This window comes from Nanorana parkeri, unplaced genomic scaffold (genome assembly GCF_000935625.1).
Source record: "Nanorana parkeri isolate BGI_ZX_2015 unplaced genomic scaffold, ASM93562v1 scaffold76, whole genome shotgun sequence".
Lineage (NCBI taxonomy): Eukaryota > Metazoa > Chordata > Amphibia > Anura > Dicroglossidae > Nanorana > Nanorana parkeri.
The window spans coordinates 55,116-76,607 of record NW_017306344.1 but is presented as its reverse complement, the minus strand read 5'-3'; positions in this window follow the sequence as shown (position 1 = coordinate 76,607).

Here is a 21,492-nt window from a genome sequence, read left to right as displayed (position 1 = left end):
TCAAAATCATGTCCCCTGCTTAATCTCCTCACTTCTACCATGAACATGTTTAAATTTAGTAACCTTGTCTCATAGCTTTGGTCCTCCATCCCCTTAATTAGTTTAGTTGCCCTTCTCTGGACTCTTTCCAGCTCTAGGACATCCTTTCTGTGGATTGGTGACCAAAACTGTATCGCATACTCCAGATGAGGCTGAACTAGTGATCTATAAAGTGGCAAAATTATAGCTTTGTCTCTACAGTACATTCCCTTTAATACAAGACAGGACTCTGCTCGCTTTATTTGCCGCAGCCTGGCGTTGCAAGCTATTGTTCAATCTGTGGTCTACTATGAACCCAAAATCTTTTTCCATTTCTGACTTCCCTAGTGGAGTTCCCATGCTTTATTTGCATTAAGTTTTTCAAGTCTTTGTTGAACCCCGGCTACCGTCAACCACTGTGGTATATTTTACATTGAGCTACTTGCATTCTTATCTACATTAAACCGGTCTTTTTCCCCGAGCATATACTGAGGAGAAAAAAGAATTGAACACCTTCCCCCCCCCCTGGCTACCAATTCACTAAAGGGTTAAATAAAGTTGTAAATAAAAAGTCCAGACTTTTGAAAAAATCCTTTATTTGGAAAAAAGTCATGTTTTTGACAAGTCTTTTGATTTAAAAAAAAACTCTAAAAATTGATCCACTGATGTAATCCAAGGTCAATCACGATGTCCAGCCTTGTCCACGACGACGACATACAAAATAAAATAATAAAAAATAAATAGAGATAATAATTTTAAAAAACCTGACGACCAGCTCACTTACCACGAACACCCGCCATATAATGGCATTTTGACAGATGCCGGTAACATATAAGCATTTGGGTGGAGCTAGCAGTGACAGCTAGCTCCGACCAACTGTTTACAGTTGTAACAGGGTGAGCCATGATTGGGCAGAGTCCTCATGACTTTGCCCAATCATGGCTCTCACTGTTCTCTGTGCCCTGATTGTCAGGTCTTGCACCTGACCTGACCCAATTAGGGCTTCACAAGGCGCATTGTCTTGTCAGGCGTTCAGTGGTCAAACAGACCGCCGAACGCCCTTACAACCGTACCCTGTACAGCTCTGCTATGGAGGGTCTTCTGTCAGGTCCCCTCCACTCACTGTGCTCTGTATAATAATTGCACTATCAATTTACTATGGCTGGGAAAATGCAGTGCAGAGAAAGGTAGCAAAAAGACCTGTACATTAAACCTGTAAGCCGGCAAAGAATGTGTTTTAGTTTTGTTTTTCAGTTTTTTTGTTTTTCGGGATTCGGATTCTTAAAATTAAAATTAATTTGCAGAAAAGTGACATAAAAAAAGTAACATGTTTGTTTCTGTGGACTGTTAAAATTCCTGCCCGACCTAAAGGTTCTGGTATGAATTGGGGGGGAACCCCATGCTTTTTTGTTTACTTTTTTACTTTTAAGACCCTTGATAAGAACAGCAGTCTGGCAGAGCAGGAAGGGGGGACGAGTATGCGCCCCCCCGCACCAAACCAGACCACATGCCCTCAAAAGGAGAGGGACCCCCCTGGTAAAGCACCTTGTCTCCATGTTGATGAGGACAAGGACCTCTTCTCCATATACCTGGCACGGTGGTTGTGGAGGTCTGTGGACTTATCTGAATCTCAGTGCACCCTTTCAAAAAGGGGGCACCCAGATCCCCCCCTTGTGAATGAGTAAGAGGTAGTGGTTACCCCTACTCATTCACCAAATAAACAGTAAAATTGTAAATAAACACACCACCAATAAAAGTCATTTATTTGAAGGAAAAAAACCAGTTAACAATTCCCTTACTAAAACAAACAAAAAAAATGTCCATCAATGTAATCCAAAGGTCAATCAGGTCGTCCAGCGATGCAGATTCAGGTTAATCATGATGGACGATGGCTGCTGACACGTCCAATCCCGAAAATGACAGCTCTGACCCGAATGTAAGCAGCCCTCTGCTGCAGTTCCCCATCAGGTCCATCAGCAGAGGGCGGGTACAGTGCTAGTTTACTTTTGGCTATTGCAAATTGAAATAGCCAATAGTAATGTCCCAATGCTTTTCAATGAGAACATTTCTTTTTTTTTCTATTCTGACATCGATCGTGTCAGGATAAAGAAAAAAAAAAGACACATCAGTGTTTCTCTCCTTGGCGGCCTGGCTCTGAAATTAGCCGTACCAGCCTGAAGTGAATAGCCGAACAGTGTTCGGCTCACTTCACTTCAGATCGGTCATTCACTCGGCTGCCCTCGGCAGCTTCGTGAATAGACCCCTATATGACCACCATGTACGTAAGTAGTAGCGGAGCAGTTGCAGAACATAAGTTCCATCTCCAGGTTCTGGAGCTCCCACTACAGCTGTTATTGGACTAGGCTATAAGGAGGCCTGAGGAAAAGAACCAAGAGCCCCAGGGATGCACACTCTCCCACACTCTCCCAAAATGTCAGCTTAACCACATTATGGCAGATCTGTTGGTCACCTGCAGCTATGATTTGCAAACCAAAAAATGTATGCAGTCCCAAATTACATTGACTTAGACAGATTACATTTATAATCTGAACACACAACAGCACAAATAAAAAGCTCTTCTGTAATCAAATGACTATAAGCTTATGCAGCCTGGCCAGTATATACATGCAATTGATGATTTAAGTACACACTGTTATAGATATGGTTAAATGCATTTATTAGGTTAATCACTTATTTACTTAGGGCATGTAGTCCTAAAAATATTTAACTGTACCCTTCCCAGCAGTTCTGTTTAGCAATCCAGGGACACTCTTTAGATGTGTCTGCTGTGAAAGTACCTCCTGGTTACTTTCACAGCAGACACTGTTTTCCTGAGGACGGGGCTGTATGGTCTCAAAAAGTCGCTAAGGAGATGTGTGTTATCTCAGTCAATAAACAGCATTGACTTAAATATCATGGAGTGCGAGTGACTACTTTCATCTATCTACATTTCACGGAGGCATCCGTTGTCACCAGCGCACCCACCCAGTTGGATTTGGGTTTTTGTCCGGTCAGGAGTGCGATGGGACAGGAGGATTAGGTTCCACTACAAATACTGACATGTCATTTGCGCAAACCGTCCATGATTCAGATAACAGGTCAGAAATTATAGCATATGTTTGTAATACATCTGAACAAAGAGTCCCTCTTTGCAAGCTGTACTGCTCTGTTAATTATGCATTTCACGGGCTCACTTGGTTGCGATCGATTGTTCCACTGGGAGTATTTACATGTAATAAACTTAAGACTTTAGTCTGCACAATGGGGAAAGAGCAGGATCAGGGAATAGCCAGGAATTGGTATGAGTACATGGATTAAAAGCTCAGCAGGCCCACGTCAGAGGCTGCTTGCCTGCAGCTGCTATTGTGCTATTGTGCATTTGTTGGAAATTGTGTGATCTCCTCACAAAGCTGATTTATGTACATCCACCTAATCTACAGAAATCCGACCACCAGTCACAAGACTCCATGCTCAGGCTCCAAACATGTGTGTTAATGTTTTGCTGTGTGTTATTTGCCTGTAAAATCTCAGTGCCAGATGGGACGAGGCACTGAAAATATGACCCGAACCAGGAACATGTGACAAGAGCAATAAATGTATCATTAACAAATTGCTTACATGTCTGTATTTTTCTGCCATTCTCAAATTCCAATAAGGTGCCCAGCAAGAACTTGCTTCTAGTCAAAACCAATACATTTAAGGCCATAACTGCCACTATTGAATAGGTCTTCTATACTAGCAGTGTACATGCAAGTCAGGAGTTTTTCACAACACCTATTCAATTGTTGATCCCATTATTAGACAGACAGTTATTTAATATAACATTAAGTTCCAGATATTCTTTGTAATTGGGCCCCTATGAAGAGGATAAAATAGCAGCTCAGGCTTCACTTCTCACCTACAACCCTGAACTGTTCCACACAGTATTTATATTCCACCACAAATTCTCATCAGTTTTCCTGGCTGAATTATATAATTCCACCAGGACAGCTGAGGACATACTATGAAAAAAAGAGCATTAAGGCTCCGCCTATGACAATAATGAAGTCTGACAGACTCCAAACTGAGTGGGAAGAATAGGGATTATTATGGAATACAGTGTTACCCTCATTTCTCCAAAATTCACATGACAACGACAAAGCAGCCAGAGTTAGATCTTGTGTTGGGACATAGGGAAAGTTGTGATACACATCTCATATAACCCCCACCAGATTACAGCTCAGCTTAAAACCAGATTTAAACAACACAAAGCAGGCCATCATAAATCTCATGACCCCATTAGCAGAATGTCCCTTAATCCAGAGCCTGCTAATAGCAGTCGTAAACATTCATGAAGCCAAGTCTTCCATATGCATCAGGTCATGAAATATACTGGAGGGATGGTAACCAAAGTCCCTTCATTGCTCTGACCCAGTGGCCTCTGCAAAACCTCAGCTGCTGTCCTTGTTCACCACAGGACAGTTGGCTAGGACTTGTAGTTCTGTCTTTGAGCAAACAGTGCAAACTGACCCAAGTCTGAAGATCAGAAATCTAGCTTCTAGCCCTCCTGTTTAGGGAGACAAACAAAAGGTTTGCTGGGGCAATAAAAAGATGGGGCAATGAAGATCTGCCATCTAAAAGGCAGTGAGGCAGTAATGTTTAAAAGACAATTTATTGAACCCAGTCAATAGGTGTTCAGCTAAAACCGTGAAGAAACTACTTAAGCTGGTGTCCTGAAAAGCATAGTTTGAGAAGGCTTTCCAGGCCTTGAAGGAGGCACTGGCCAGTGCTCCACGCTCCAGACTTCACCCGTTGCTTTTTGGCGCAAACCAATGCATCCATCATCAGCTTGGGTGCAGTCCTAAGCAATCAGGAGAGGAACTTCCCATCCTCTACATGAGCAGGAAGCTACACCTGAAGCATATGGCACCATCAAGAAGGAGGGTCCTATGATTGTGTAGGCACTGCAGAAGGTGTAACACTACCACATTCCTCTTAGCTGGTTAAACCATGTAGCTGAGAATGCCAATCTACTCCACTGGAGCTTGATTCTTGAGCAATGAGTTCCACCATACAGTACAAGAAGTGAAGTGCCCATGGCAATGCAAACAGACTGTCCAACAAGAAGATCCAGCAAAGAATGGTGTTGGATAGAAACTTACAATTCCTTCCATGCAATCTCCTAAAAAGGGGATGCATTATGCGAGACTTGTGCGATTCATTTCGTTCTGAATCAAAATTCGGACAAATTTTCCGAAATGTGGTAATTCGGGCACATCCGAATGTCCGAATCCCAATGCATCCGAATGTGTTGGAATTCGAATTTTGGTTTCCGAATTTTGGATCCCGACCGAATTTAGTTCAAAAACTAAACTGAATTGGACATGTTACTTTTCCGGCCAATCAGATGTGTTTTTTGGTTTAATGCATCCAAATGGGTCTGAACACGAATTTCCGTTGCGGCAACATGGGAGCCATCTGATTGGCCAGAAAAGTCACATGCCGTAACAAAAATCCATGTTCAGTATATACATATAATACTAAAGAAATTCGGAACCAGAATGCCATATTGGTGTGGTATCCATATACATATATTACTAAACCTTATGTTCCCATACCCGAATGTCATTCTGTACCCAAATTTCCGATTGCCATTCTTGTCTAGGATATTCTGCTTTAGCAATAATATCTGTATATGTTTTTCTATTTTTCTCACAACTAATATTCGTAAACTCATCCAAATCTAACGAAATTCAGATTTTGTGCGAGTCCAAAACGAATTCAATTTGGGATCCGAATCCCGAAATAAGGAAATATCCGAACTGAACTTTTCCATAGCTTACATATCTAATGATAACAAGGTCTAATGAGCCCCAAACTGAGTGGGAAGAATAGGGATTTGTACGGGAACACAGTGCTAACATAATTTCTCTAAAATGTACAAGTCAGTGACAAATCAATCAAATTTAGAGCTTGTGTGTGGGGACAAGCAGATTAGTTATACACATCTCGTATAATCCCTGCCAGAACACAGCTCAGATTAGGACCATATTTAAACAACACAAAGCAAGCCATCATTAATCCCATTAACCCCATTGGCAGGATGTCTCTTAATTCAAAGCCTTCTCTTAGCGGGCATTAAGTCAAGTCCTCTATTGGAATCAGGTTGTAAAATGCCCTGTCTGATATGCGAGTCCACAATATACATCCACAGTCTGTTTTTTGTTTTTTTTTAATCACGCAGAGCTAAGTTTCATACAATATGTCTATAAATCCTGCTATGATAAAATCCCATTTATAAAAAGTGGTTAGATGGATTTATAAGAAAAACACAAACACATCTATATTACAATGTGCAGAAGAAGGATGGGACAGATTACCTCTCCTATGGAAATTTTTCCATAGGAGCCATATTTGATGTCTATCAAATCACAAGTTCATTCTGTGAAATAAAATGTTGGTTCTTGAACTGCAAAATTTGAAAAGACTGATATAGTTAGAAAACTTGACATTTAGAAAGTATCTGCTGGAGCATTATAAAACACTTCAACTGCCATTGCACACCCCTTAGGGCACCCCTCAGTCCCTCTAATTTGTTATGTCATTCATATATCAGTATACACCCTCTTCAGAGGCCAGAAAAGCTAATGCTATTGGCAGCTGAATGCTCTTGTTTTTCACCAGAACCATGCTAGAATGTTAGGAGTAATTTCTGAGGCCCAGTGACTCCTTACAGGAACCGAAAACCAGGCAAATTTTCCTGAGTATAATACATTTTTAATCCCATGTATTTTACTGTTGTTTTTGTCTGTTTGTAATACTCTTTCTGTAACTATTTTCTTGCAATTTTTTTTAAAGAGTCTAGGTCAATGGCCCTATAAATACAGACACTGCTAAACCAGAGAGGTTTAAAAACATCACCACTATTAAATACCTAGGTATAAGTCTCACCCTGATGTGTGATTCTCTTTATGGGTCTAACATCCCTCCTATGCTGAAAGATCTTCATAACCTTTTGGATGCTCAGAAATGTTTTCATATTTCTTGGATTGGTAGGATCCACACCATCAAAATGTCTTTTCTACCAAAATACAGTACATTTATCAGGTCCGCTTTATCCCGATTCCAAGCCATGTGCTTCAGATCCTCCAAAATCAGTTTGTTTATCTGGGGTAACTCCAGACCTAGGATAAATCAACATGTTCTTTATTATTCCAAACACAGGGGTGGTCTTGTAGTCCCCAACCTTCATTCATACTATTTGACAGCCAGCATAGCACCTTTAGCCCTCCTATATTCCTCTGCTGAGCTCCCTCTTTGGGCCTCCCTTGTGAGTGTCCCTCTAAGTGAGTGTCATCCGACTCCCGTCTCTATATTTTTTCTGGTTGCCACCCTAAAGTCAGGCTACTGGTCTTAACCCTTTTTTTTCTCATTCCATTCTCTTAGTGTGCGGGATAAGGTTAAATATTCAGGACATTTTATTTCTTCTCATCTGTTAGCATTGTTGATTACCCCCTTTACCCATCAGGTTACTCCAACACCCTGCTATTCCACTGGTGGTCTCAGAATGGCTCCACCATGGTTTACTCTTTGTTTAGAACTCCTGAAATCAAATCCTATGGCCATCACCCCGTTTGAACTTTGCTGTAGTACTGATCCCCATATTCCTGTCCTTTCTTGTATTCCTCTCTTATGTCCTCTTCTGCTTCTTATTTCACTAACTACCAGCTTAAATGACATGAGGACATGTTCCCTGAAGACTGGCAAACTATATTGACATCAACGGCACGCTGTTCTAGGAATGTGCTGGCAGTAGAAAATTCATATAAAGTTTTTTTGTTGCTGGTATTATTACTCCTGCTCATCTGGCAAAATGTATCCCTTCATACCCACCTCGTTGATTCTGCAGTTGCCCTGATTCCGGTACATTGTTACATATATTGTGGCCTTGTCCGTGTGTGTTCAAGCTGTCAATTAGGGTTTCTAACCTTATTCGCTCAATCCTTAACACCAACTTACATACAGATCCTTGTGAGGCACTATTGCTGAAGCCCATCCCTGCTTTGTCCTGTGCAGAAAAGATTTTAGTCACACACATCTTTGTTGCCACTAAAATGACTATTGCTGGAGCTTGGAAAACCCCACCCTTAAGCTTTATTGAAGTCAAACACCGTCTCAACAATATTTTGGTCAATGAAAAGCTGACTGCGATACTTACCGATACACATGAATGATTTTTGGTGATATGATAGAGTATTCCAAACCATCTACTTTCAGCTTCCCATTGTTATCCATTTAATGACCCAAACCTTTTTAGTTCACCTACTTTGATTTAATTTATTATCCATTTGCTCTTCTCTTTTTCTTTCCGGCTACTTTCTTCTTTGTCCCCTCCTTCCCAATTCTTTTCCGTTCCCTCTTTTTTTTTTTAAATCTACAACCGCTTATTTCTTTGCCTAGGAAACCTTATTCTTAAGCATGACTTACTTCTGGGTACATTCCTGGGTGCTTTTATCCCTATTATATTTTTTTTATAACTATAAAGTTATATAGCAAATTTTATTTAATGTTAATGATTATATTGTTTGGTTATGCATGTACTGCAGTGTCGGTACTTCTTTATTTGCGTTGAACTGATTCTTTTTTTACGCGTTTAATAATATTTTACAAAAAAAAACAGGATAAGTTTGTGACAGAAATAAAGTCATTGTGAAAAATTGAATTAATGTGGTTTATATAGTGACACTAAACTCAGAAGTTAATTCTTAAAAAAACAAGTACCCTAACTAATAACAATACTGGACCTTATTTGGGCATCACTCAGCTGCTGATCCTCAAGTCCTCTCTGAATTCATGCTGACACTGTCCTTCCTTCTGGAGGGTGACTACTTTTGTTCCCCATGGTCCCTGTGTGTGTTATAAAGTAGCCAACGCTCCAAGATCACTCCCATGATGGTCTACAATTTCAATACAAATTAGTAAACTAAACATGAGATTGTAGTCCATCACGGGAGGGTTCTTGGAACTTTACAACACACACAGGGACCATGGGGAACAAAAGTAGCCACCCTCAAGAAGGATGGAGTGTCAGCATGAAATCAGAGATGATTTTAGGATCTACAGCTGATGGATGCACAAATATGGTACAGCATTGTTATTAGTTAGGCTACTTGAATTTTTTTTTAAGATTTAACTTCTGAGTTTAGTGTCACTTTAAGAGTATAATAGGCTTTAAATGGCTTTTGGGGGTTAGGGAAGTTCCTTAAAACTATCCTGGAACATTGAGTGCACCTAAAAAGAAGTGCAGTGGCAGCAGTCAAGAAAGCCAACACCAGCATTTTGTAGGCAAACTCATTTCAGTGACATTACTTTTTATCAACAAAGGCATATTGTACAGCAATGGAGCGTGGCTTTGTTTATAAACACACAGCAATGTGGAACAAATTGTGTTTATGCTAATTTCAGCTAGCAGTTTTACATGGCAAAATAAAAAAGCCTAATTTTGATAACATTTTGGCACAGCTGAAATTGCCGTTTTAGCCCACTCATGCCTGCTGATAATTCACATTGAAAGAAAAGCTAAGTCCCTCTCGCCTCATTTTTTTATGAAAGCGGAATTCTTTTAGCCTGATATTAATGTGCCATAGTCCCAGAGACTATGCTAAGGTTGTTTGCCTAAATTGGAGGATGTATTATTGGTAGCCAACTTTAGAACTGTGGCCAGTGTTCAAACGTTGCAATCTTACAGGACTGCTTTGCAGTGTGCAGAGCGACTCCCATTTTCACTTACATTGTCTTTATATTAAATTGTGAGTACTTTTTGCTTCATATGTTTCCTCTTTCAATTCTGACATGGACAGAAGACAGCTAGACATCATCAGTGAAAATATACTCAATTTGTCATAAACAGAAGTGCAAAGTGATGTGTTCTTGGATTGGGCTATATACATGTGAGACTAATATACCACAGCACATACTAAATTGCAAAGTATCATAACACTGCATTACCCACAGCTTTTATTATGACATTTGCTGTTGTTTTAAGTTTTTTTCTTCTGTGTTCCTGTATTTAAAACTCCTTTGTTTTGAAAATGTATGTCATACATTATTTGTTTTTCTATATCATTTCTAAATTTAATTAAAACTGAGCTATACATGAGAAAGAGAGTCTTTGTTTTCCTTTTGCTTGTTGTCTGCATTTGCTGTTTAAGCTCTCAGCATGTATGCTATTATATACACTTTTGAAAGTGTTTAATTACATTGTAAATATCATGTTTTTGTCATGTCCTTTAAATTGTATATCATAGAATTATAGTATCTCTTCGTACCACGCAACATCACTAGTTGTGCAGCCTGATTTATCCCCCAAGTGTCCAGGAGTTGGTTAGAAAAAAAATAAAAAAATATATATTTTTTAAGTATTGGTACCCAATACTTTACTACTGTAAGAAATGTTTAGTATCCTTCCGTAATGTTTATTTTGGAATTTATCCCACAGTATAAAAATGGTTTTGGCATAAAGAACCAGGGACAAGTTTTTATTATTTTTATAACCTTGTATAGCGAAATGTTCTGGTCACCGCCCAAGAAGTGAGATCCTCCTTCAACAAAGAGAGCAACTGAAATTGTAATTCTAACCCTATCCCACTCAACAAAAACTGTGATTGTATTGCTATTTGTGTCCCAGGTTAGCAAGATTCTATTTCCTGTCCAGATAGGCGCACAGGAAGTTAGAAGAAAGCAATGGGCTCGGAGATTAGATGCTGCTATTTATTTTGTGAGCCCCATGATATCAAATGTTTATATTTTCAAAATGTACACTAAAATCATATCTAGTACACACAAATACAATACAACTTCCAAAATTCTTACTAAATTTAAAAGATAAAACTGTGTAGTGCTCAGTTAATAAATAACCAATATTTGTAAATTTTAGATTGTGCCGTTTGGCAAAACGGTGAAAATCAATACATTTTTAATGAAAAAAGCCATTAGTTGTGAATGGCACTTCAACAAATCTTGCCAGTGCATCTCAACGCATGTGTATAGATGGGAATCATCTATATTTTGTGGTGCACTGCATTTAAAAAAGAAATTCATTTTTATTTGCACACTGTGGTTTGATGGCTCCCTGTTCAAAATGAATGGGCCACCTTAACACAATGCATGTTAATACACAAAATCGTCCCTCCATGCTGCCAAACAGACTTATTTTTTCACTCTAATTGATGCCCTGTTCCCTCACCACTTCTCCAGTCACCCTCTTGCTCCCATTTTAAAACTTTCCCTCTCTACTGGCATCTTTACTGGTATTAGCATTGGTCACGCTAATACCCAAACAAACCCTCACTGGACCCGGCACAGCCACCTGAGAGACTGCACAACCCACCATAGCCTCCCTGAGAGTCCACACAGCCCACCATAGCCTACCTGAGAGTCCACACAGCCCACCATAGAACCTGCACGGCCCAGTATAGACCCTGCACGGCCCGCCATAGAACCTGCACAACCACCTGAGAGCCCACACAGCCCACCACAGAACCTGCACAGCCACCTAAAAGTCTGCACTATTACACCAATTGCCATTATGGATGGATGAGAGAGGTTCTGGAGAAGTCCTGGAGATGCAAAAGGGCATGGGAGGAGGTGACAAGGGAGCTGGAAAGCAGGAGGTCTTGAGAGGAGCAGTGAGGACAGTTTTGGGTAATATTTTGAGATGAGGTTAGTAATGTTCACAGGGCACTTCACTGTTATATACATCTCATATCTTGTTCACTGAGCACATCAATGTAAATCAGATGGATCACTAGTCTGAATATATTTGTGTTGTGTTGGCCAGGTGGGCCCCATACCTAAATTTCTCCAGTGAGTCCCAGAGTTTGGGTCCAACCCTGGTGACTGCTGTTGAATTACAAGAGAATAAGTAACCACTATTAAGTTGAAGCAGAATGAGTGACCACTCTTACATTAGCATTGACTGCATAAATGAAATAATCAATAAGCAAATGCTGTGGTAGCCAGGGGAAGCCTTACATATAATTTGACACCAGAAAACCTATTCCCAGGAACACTGTTCTAACCTCCACCTAATTCAAATGTTTAAAAAAATATTTTGCCAGAAGTTCACTTCAAGTAGCAACTACATGGTCACATCTTCCCTTTCAGCTCCCTCCAGGAAAGCCATCGCCTAGCATTTAAACAATTTGAATATGCTGCTAATGTTTTTAAAGTGCTGGTATCCTAAAGAGTCTGTCTAATGACAGATTTCTTTAGAAGTTAGATGTTAGCGAGTATGCCAGATTTTACTAAGTGGTTGTCATTACAGATTCATCATTATACACCAGGGGTCCCAGGCTGAGTCCTTGAGGATTTGTGAACTCTTGTTATATCAGGGGTCAGGGATTATATGTTTTCCTACACTCATACCTGAGTATCTGTTTCTATCCATAAATTCAATACAATTTGCAATGCATTATTACAATTTTGTTACACACTTTTTAAAATATCTCGGGGCAAGGCGAGTTTGCATGTCATTTGCTGCTATTGCAATTAGTATATTTCACAGGGAAATGTACATTTATTGCTCATCGTTGACTTCTATTCTTGTCCAAATACTCCAGCTCACACTTGTTCTAGTTGCTAATTCTTACAGGGAATGTTTCCTTATGTAATAATAATGCTATAGGCAGAGATCATTACTGAATTGGAAATTTCTCTGCATGGTGAAGTTTGGTTAAGGAAAAGAGAACTATTACTGAATGTCTAGACTACCTACAGCTTTCAGTAGAATGCTTACATAGCTAGAAAGTATGATAGAACTTTTTAAAATATTAACTTATTTTAAAAATTTTATATTTTAAAAAAAAAAGCAATATTATAAACTGAAATTCATAGTTGGTATTCAAATGAATGCATGCTGACATTAAGGTAAAATGCATTAATTTCATTGAAAATATAAAGCATGCATTTCATAAGATCTGATTTAAAACAGTTTCCCAGGCAACAGTACTGGGCACTTGCATGTATCAGTCTATCTGCATGTGTATCTATATATGTCATATTAAATCACAAATAATGCACTTGGATGTATCTGAGGATGAATGTTGACATGACAACCGCCCTTGTAAATGATGTCTTGTCGCTGTTTATTGTATAATTTCATACTAAACATCCTTTTCCTCAGTGTTATCAGTTAGATTATACTCTCTGAGAACACTTTACACCTCTGCAGACATTTAGTAGAAGAAGATCAGTAACTAACATTTCCCCAATTCTGTCTATGGAGATGAGTAACAGGTATTCAGATGCACATTCTGGTTGCCTACGGGCAGGCAGGTGCATCACACTAAAACATTCCCCTACCTTACATAGACTAAATCTCCTTATCTAGAAATACATTTGTATTATATTAGGCTGGATTGAGCTTTGTCTGCTGCCATCCTCCTACCTTTAGAAGGGAAGTTAAAGACAAATGCCTGTTCCGTTTGCCTCTTTGTCTTATATGGCATTTGTCCTTCTTGTGAGCCTCCATGTATGTGTCTTGATCTCATATGTATGCCCATTATGTCTGGATGTTTTACCATTGTTTTATTTGTATAATTGTTTTTATACAGCAACTGCAACCTCTCTAACAATATTTGCGGTGACCTCTATATAAAATTTGCGCTCACATGTGCTCTTTCCCTCTATAAATCATTAGGAGTGCAAAAGTACGTCATATGCACCTTTACTAATACCGCGGATGAGAAAGTAGATTGGAAAATGTTATATGTTTTTTAATGATTATGGTTATAAGGTTGGTTTTAAACAAGATTCTAAAATGTTGGCAGAATAAATGATTAGATATTTTTGAAATTCCTATGGTTAGTCGACGCCTCTGGTAATGCAAGAGTGATGGATGCAAGATGGAGATAGTTGAGAGCTGTGAGCTGACCACTCCTGATGACATCAATGGGACGAAACGCGTAAAGCCAATTCCATGCACGGGGACATCATAACACAAGGTGGGGTGGCGCAACCCAGTCTGAGTTTGAAGCAAGTGGTGCTCTCCTTCTGTATACTTTTAGGCGATGCATCCTTAGTGCTGGATAAAGCACTGCACTCATGAGTGTTTTTACTTTATGCTTTTCATTTCTGTAATAAACTGTGTTACACTTTGATTACCCCTGCCTCGTATGTTTGTTGAGGGACTATATACCAAAGTCTGTGGGGGAAGGAGGCCAGTATTGGGTTTAAAAACAAGGTTTTTAAGACCAGCGTATTCAGTGAACAGGTAATTTTCATCTGGTGAGTATTTCCATTGCGGCTATATCTATGGTCATGGAACAGATATATCTGCTGATATTGATTATGCTGCACATTGATTGATATTGTTAAAGGACACTTACCTTTATTGTTGTACTCCTGGGAGTGAATATTGTGGAGATCAAAGTGCACTTTGGAAGGATTTTTTTTGTCAGCAAATAATGACGTCTCTAATTGTAGAAAGGAATGTTAGAGTTTACATAACATACAGGCCTGTATGAAAAAAGAACCTCTGGGTATGGCCTCATTCACAGAGGCTATTAGTCCAAACATGCGGCAAGTATCTGCGGATTCCCATGACTGGGATCAAAAGTGGTTGCAGAGAGTTGTGGCCTCTCAGCCTGTACAAAGGAATGAAAGGCTCACAAGAGCTATAGCTGTTTGCATGTACCCATACATCCAGTGGTTACCTGCAGTTAGGGATAGATGCCTGGCCCTGGAAGCAGACAGACTTTGCGCAGAGTCAGACATCTTTCCCTAACATCAGGTACCCAATGGATGTTTGGATACATGCAAACAGTGGTGAATAGCCACATCTCCTGTCAGCTGCAGATTTTTGACACATGGTGGCACCTATAGTCTGTGTGAATGTTTTACATGACAGGCCTGAAATGGATATTTAAAGTGTATGTAAACACTAACAATAATAAATATGTATTGATTTGGTTCAAGATTTTTGCCCAGGGGTGTCTGTAGATTCTGAAAAGACCTGGGGTGTGCTTGGGTTCCTATGTTGAAAGGCTTGTAGTATACCATGATACAAAAGGGGGTGAAGTTGTTTCTCATTTCTTATAACTGAATATAAAATTCAAACATTAAATTGATGTAAAAAAAAGTAAATAAAAAAATAGTAAATGAATTACACATTTGATAAATGAAATGATGTTCCAAAAGCAACATCTGCATATAATCTATATCAATATTAATTAAGGGGCTAATATTGTTTAGTGAACAGGAAATGTGCATTGTGAGGTTTAGGCAAATGTAGAAGCCATGTACATAATGAAAAATTCCAGGTTCTATAAATATGCATCCAACATGATCTTGAAGAATTGTGCTGGGAATATGCAGTTACTAGTGGTGGTAAAAATGGATGACCAAAATTGAAGGATCAAAATGGCAGTTATTGCAAAGGACACCTGGGCCAGCCAGTAGATGACCTGGGGCACTTGCCCTGGGTGTTGTCTGGCAACACCTCTGCTGTTGCCTATCTATAGAACATTGTAAAATGTATTTTATTAGCACATAAACCTTTAGATAATCCAGCAGTTATTAAGCTGCTAAGGAAAGAAAACTTCCACATTTTTAATATTCACCATTTTACAAACCCAGAATCATGGATTTCCTACTTCAAATCTAGCATAAGATAGGCACATACACTTCTGTGGACTTTTGATAGTGTAAAGTGCTTGAGAGTCTGTGCTTGAGAGTCTGTGATATAACACTAGCCTTTATATGCTTGTTTATTGTGTGCTTATTAGGACACTGTCTACCTTTCCATCTGTGTTACAGCTGTAAAAAAAAAAGGGTTGATTAGCAAGTCAGGTATGCACATTCAAGGAAATCCTGACTTACTTGCACATTTTCCTGTTCCTGTCTAAGTAAAGGTCTTCAGCATGGTCTGCTTTTGGAGTATAGCTGTCTTTTGCCGTGCTTGGCATCCATGAAACAGATTCCCCATGTTTTCTGATTAGTTTTCTCTGTAAAACTCCATGGCCATTTGTAGTCCAGTGAACGAATATGACACTTGAATATACGACCTTTGATAGCTGAGGAAGATGCACTATATTCTACACGTACATGTCAGGGTACATTATGTCTACTGAAAAATACTAGAAAAGTAGCTACATAAAGCTATTGTACTGAAACCCTGCAATTTTTCTGCAAGCACTTTCCCCTTGCAGGCTGTCAAACAGGTCTGTCTGATAGCACCGCATGTCTCCTTCCTCAGAGGAAATTCTCCCAGCAAGAAAACACATTCAAAAATGCACACTGTGCTAGTCTGTGTGTATTGAAATATATTTAATATCTGTGTGCGTGTGTGTACACGACGCGCCTTTGTGTGTGTCTGTGTGTGTGTCTGTGTGTGTGTCTGTGTGGCAGAGTATGGAAAGTGTGTACATTTTAGTTGACAAAAAAGAAACAATGAACCCTCAGCTATCATTGACCTCTTGTCTGAAATGCAGAAGGCAAGCTTTAATTTAAAAAAAAATGGTTTGTGTCCAAGGAAAGCAGCAACCTAGAGCATGCCATATTCATTTGTAAAATTTGAAAGATGCCACTACTAACTATTTCAGTTCATAAACCATTGTATAGACAATGCTTCTTTCTCTAAGCTGAAGGAAAGCTAATGCAATATACTATGTACAAACAGATATTTGAATGTGTTGAGGGTTATACCACAGTGTCTAAATATCAGGCAGGATATTAAAGGAACGGAAAAACGGGGGTGTGGTTACCCTGGAGCTTGCTCCAGGGTAACCACATCCCCGTTTTTCCGTGCATGGTCTGTGACCCCTTCGGGTCCATTTCTATCCCTGTTTTGAGACCGATCATCACCCCGCTAACAACCGGAAAAAACTTTCCGTTTTCTTTGAGGTAGGTAAAACCTCAATCTTTAAAAAGAAGGCACCCACAATCCCACCTCTCTTTCTGCCACATAACAGAGAGGACATTTCGGTTAAGAAATGGCATATACACTAGGTACAGAAATAGACGAGGAGATTAGGAATACCTTTAGGAGGAATGACATACAGGCTCAGGAAGCTGAAATAATAATTTGTAATAAATTTAGACAACACAAAAAATTGGTTGTTAGACATCTGAACCGAAAGTGGGATATGATCTCCCTGGAGTCATACCTGGAAGCAGGAATGATCCCAAGAGGACTTAGAGAAAGAGTCATCCCGGCGGAACATTTGCACAACAACCGATTTTTAGAAAAATGGCAAAAACAATGTGTTGAGCATGGCCTGAATATCATTAAACTTATAATCGAAGAAGAGAAGATGCAAATGCAAGAACTACAACACCAAATAGAAGAAAGCTCTTTAAACCTAGAACCCTTAAAGGAACATGACTTTTTTTTAAAACAAAAGGACTTTTTGCGTAAAGAAATAGAGAGGATTCAAAGGAATTTAAGATATGTTAAACAAACAAAATATCAAAGGGACCTCGACGATTGGGAACGAGGGGATATCTTTGACTTGTAAAAGAGGGAGGAGCCAATCTAGGAAGAGACCTCCACTGAAACAATTAGTAAAAATATGAAAGAATATATAGTTATTCAAGCCCTGAAATGAGCCGCGTCTGCCTGATCCAGCCAGCCCGGATCGCCGCTATGCTGGGAAAAGAGGGAAAATTAAAAGAAAAAGCAACAGATAATGTGAGGATGATTACATAATACGGGTCGAGTTGGCCAAAACTGAGACAAATTTTTTAAGAACATTGGCATGTTCTTAATCTATGCCCGACATTGGCCAATATAGTAGGCCCCCGTCCACTTTTAACAGCTAGGAGGGCTAAAAATTTAAAAGATCATCTAGTAAACTCGGAATATAGACCAAGCAAAGACAACTCATTAAGGCCAATGTTACCAAAAATAAAATGAATGTATCCCTGTGGGAAATGCCATATATGCCCGTATGTAGAAAAAACAAAACACTTTCAAGATTCAGAGGGAATAAAATCATATCAAATCACCCAGTTTATTAACTGTAATACGGATAAAGTGATATATATGCTGGAGTGCCCCTGTAAGAAAGCATACATCGGAAAGACTAAACGACAGCTACGTACACGCATAGGAGAACATCTAAGGGATATAAAGAATAAAGATGTAGATAGCCCTATAGCAATACATTTTGCAGATTACCATAATTCCTCTCTAGATGGCCTGTGGGTAAAGGGGATTTATGCCTTCAACCTACCATCAAGAAGAGGAGATTTCGATAAAATACTCCTACAGAAGGAAAAGATGTGGGTATATAGGCTCAATACCCTATTGCCCGCAGGCCTAAACAACGAGATGAATCTTAATGTCTTCCTATAAAAAGGCTTCTATTATTACAAAAAATAACATCAATATCCCTCCTATTTGGATGTGACCACCTACTTAACCCCTTCCTTCTTCCCCCGTTTATTATTTTTTATCTTAAATATACATTGTCTATTGATAATTAGTTGGCGGTTTTTATATATTAAAGTAATGTTCAAACAAAAAAAACCCCTGTCTGTGTGAATGCTTTCGATATGAAAGAAGAGACAGGTACTGTAGGTATATTTTTAACATAGCTCTCACTAACATTCTACTACGAAACATACATTCTGGATGCGATTACTTAGCAGGTGTGAAAAGGCTATTTAAGATAACCACCATCCACCAGCCATCCATATGGTATTGACAAAGCTCCGATGGGCGGGGCGAAACGCGTCTACCCTTGAGTGTATGACACATAGGCTATGAGACCTGCACAGACGGCAGCTTCCTTACGGTCTTTTTGAGCCCTGAACAAGGACGATGGAAAGCTAGATATCCTTCAGTTACCTACCAGACTGAATTTCCCTTGAAAAACAACTCCATGGATTTATTACGGACTTTGGGATCTGAAACGAACCTGGAATGGTCACAGTTAAACCTACCATCAGAAGCAACGTTGAAACCATAAAAGTTACCAGACCCGAAAAGGAGGGGTACGAGACAACTGTGAGTACGGTCGACCACTATATACTATCCACTGGTCCTGCACAGGTCTCCCCCTTGAATAAATCTAATAGCGAGAGGATTTATTGCTATGGGAAAGTCTGAAGAAATTTAGAAAATAAGCTGTTTGATATTTTCTAGCAAATAGATCAATGAAAGATACGGACACATGAAGACCCATGCATATATACATACCTTTAGTGGACTTTTTTGATCACTGAATGCACTTAATGTATAGAGACTGAATGTATAGAGACTTCCTCTTTTTCAACCACTGATCAACAGATCATATCCACGATATTTTTGGATGTATAACCTGCAAAAAGAACTGGTCATAGTCCCTCCCTTTTTGTTAATTGAAATATAAGATCCATCCCTTTTTTTCTTTCTTGAGCTCATCATCGCCAAGCAGGGACATAATTACCTAAGAGGAATCAGGTGCTACATTAGGAGTATTATCTCCTTTGAACCTTGAAGATTTTCATTGCCGTAGAGTGTATGGGATTCATAGGAGGAGTGAATGAGTAGATGAGTGCTCTGAACAACGTTGTTCTTTTACGAAATTATTGAGAGGTGGTATCATGGGTGCAATACTTTGATGTTTTCAAATAAAGTTTATACTTTTATACAAAATTCACTGGTCTCGGTTTATTTAGTAACCGCTTTTTGACAGTGCTCCATACTTGGAACTCTGTTGCCTTTTTTGCAGGATAGTAAAGGAAAACTAAAGTGGTTAATGGTCAATGTAATTTACATGTTTTAAGCCTCTTAACTGTTGATATCATTATTTTGATTATTGGAATTACTTATTTTACCAAAAAGCAATTATGGAGTGCTTCCATGCTTTAGTGGGTGGCATTCTAGACTATCTAAAATGAAAGCCCAGCACTAGCTCTACACTTGTTGAGTTTACTTGCAGACTGAAAACTTAGGGCTTGTGTATAGTGCATGTGCTATTGTGCTCATAATGCATGTTGGTGTGCATTGTGACGTGCATTAACAACAATTGTGCTTTTTTTACAACTTCTAATGTTATGTGTTTCAGCACTTTGCAATGTGTTTTTTTTTTTTAGCGTACACTAAAGCAGCAAGAGAAAGCACTGCGCAAACTGTTGTAGCTATATAAATCCTGTCTAATGATGATAATAATAATAATGATACCAGACTTGCAATTGGCAACATCTGTCTGCAAAAGAGTGCATATGACATATTAATATGCAATATTCCATATTTACCTGACAAATGAAAAAAAAAAAAAAAAAAGGAATTTTAAATGAGTGCTTTCTACTTTGAACATTTTGCATAATGAATACATTCTATGAAAAGATATCATACATTAACCTTAAGGCTCTTCTGATATACCAGACACTATTACCCCATTATGGGATACAATGTTATGCAGGGGACGATACACCTGGTGAGCCACTTATATGTTATAAGAAACATTTGTTTCTACAGCATTCTTTCCCTATCTTTGGTTAGATATATATCATTATCACAGCTATCTGAGTACCACTTCTATTGTTCATGTTCCAAGGTGTACCACCTGCCTACTTCAGCTTTGCAGAATGGCACTGCCCAATCTTACATACTTAATTTTAAAAAACTCATGTTTATTAAAAGCAACTTTAAATAAAAAATAAAACACGAGACTGCAGAAAAAGGTTAGCAATACCTAATTGTCTGGTGAGTCCATTCTTTGCTCTCTTGCAGAGCTAGGGATATCCACAATTCTGGGTGCGTTGCAAGCTGGGGTTCCATCCACTGGCTACTGCGTAACTACACAGTACAGTAGATAAAAACCTTTCAAAACCCCTATCCTATCCCTGCTTTGCTGTACATAGCGTTGCAAGTTGCAACGTGGCAAGTCCAAATATTATGCTAGTGCTGTCACTGAACTGCTGTATCAGACGTACTGTAAATTTTTATATGGAAGTGTTATGGAACAGTAACACATTCCAGCAGTGAATGGGTGGTGCATTACAGGAAACCCGCTTAGGGCCAGACTTTGCAATCATAAAGGCTCATGCCACGGAAGGCTTCTCGACCCTTTTTTCTAAATTACAAGCAGCAGAGAGATCAGCCGTCACTAAAATTACAGATAACGAGGATGCTAATGGCTGAGTGCTTATTTTATTATTTTTAGCATCGTTCTTGTGCTTGGCCAGGAAATCATTAACAAGATTTTCTGACACCTTGTGGCCCAGCTGTCCTGGGCTCTCGCCTTCAAGCACATATTTCTGTCAATGTCCTGGAGTAGAAGACTGGCATCATACTACACTACTCATACTAAGGATAATAAAGCAGTTTGACTTTTAAGTGAAAATGAAAGTTGATAGGGATACAGGTCTCCACCTGCACAACACATCTGCCAAAAAAGAAATATCCACTTTATTGTAATTGTGTCTCAAAAAGTTAAGCAAAAATGCTATAGCATTAGCTTGCAACACCAGTTTAATTCCCCACTGCCTTGCTATTCACCTGGAGCA